General features: G+C 37.4%; 1 long non-coding RNA gene across 1 annotated transcript in view; it reads right to left on the bottom strand.

The window, feature by feature from the left end:
- Positions 1-784, bottom strand: part of LOC119588996 — a 7,316-nt gene that overhangs the window by 1,225 nt on the left and 5,307 nt on the right. The gene's annotated exons all lie outside the window — the stretch shown is intronic.

Here is a 784-nt window from a genome sequence, read left to right as displayed (position 1 = left end):
GTTGACTCTGGATTGAGGCTTCTATGAAACATGTACTTTCAGCTCTTGATTTATAATTACACTACGTTGCTGAGCACGTGAGGTAATTATATTGAATATCCACCCAACTTCCATCTAATCTCCGCTTGAAGGTGTATGTGAAGTTTGCCTTCACACCTTCTGGGTGCAGAGCATTCCACATAGGAACCACATGGAAGAGAGAAGTATTTCGATGAATTTCAAGTCTGGAATGTTTCTGTAGTCGTGTCCCCTTGTTATTGCATCCTCACATCTTTCAAACATATATTAGTACCTCATTACAGTACCTTTTGATAATTTTAAATGTTTTCTCTCCCATTTTCAAGGGTGACCATACTCAGTTACAATACTCGTAGACTGGTCGTATTTTAGTTGTAAATAACAATTTAAATGATTTTCTGTGTAAAGTTTTGAACGATCTTCTCACTGTCCCTATCAATGAAATTGTCTTGTTTAGTTTTTTCAGAAATATGAATTTGAGAAATTTAGCTTCTCTATTATTACGCCCAAGTCCTTTCCAATATTATTGTGTTCAAGCTCTTGCTCTCTGAGATTGTAATCAAAGTCCGATACTTCGCTGTTTCCAATCCGCATATAGTGACATTTGCCAGGGTGGAATGTTAGTAGCCATCTGCCAATCCATATGTCTATCTTTTCAAGATCCACTTGTAGGCTTCTGCAGTCAGTTTCCTTTTTAATCCTCATGAAGACCTTAAGTACCTACTCGATCTACCTTCCAGAGCGTCAAGTAAGTTAATGAAGCAAA

This window comes from Penaeus monodon, chromosome 24 (assembly GCF_015228065.2).
Source record: "Penaeus monodon isolate SGIC_2016 chromosome 24, NSTDA_Pmon_1, whole genome shotgun sequence".
In the NCBI taxonomy this organism is placed as follows: domain Eukaryota; kingdom Metazoa; phylum Arthropoda; class Malacostraca; order Decapoda; family Penaeidae; genus Penaeus; species Penaeus monodon.
This window is presented reverse-complemented; position numbering and strand designations above follow the sequence as displayed.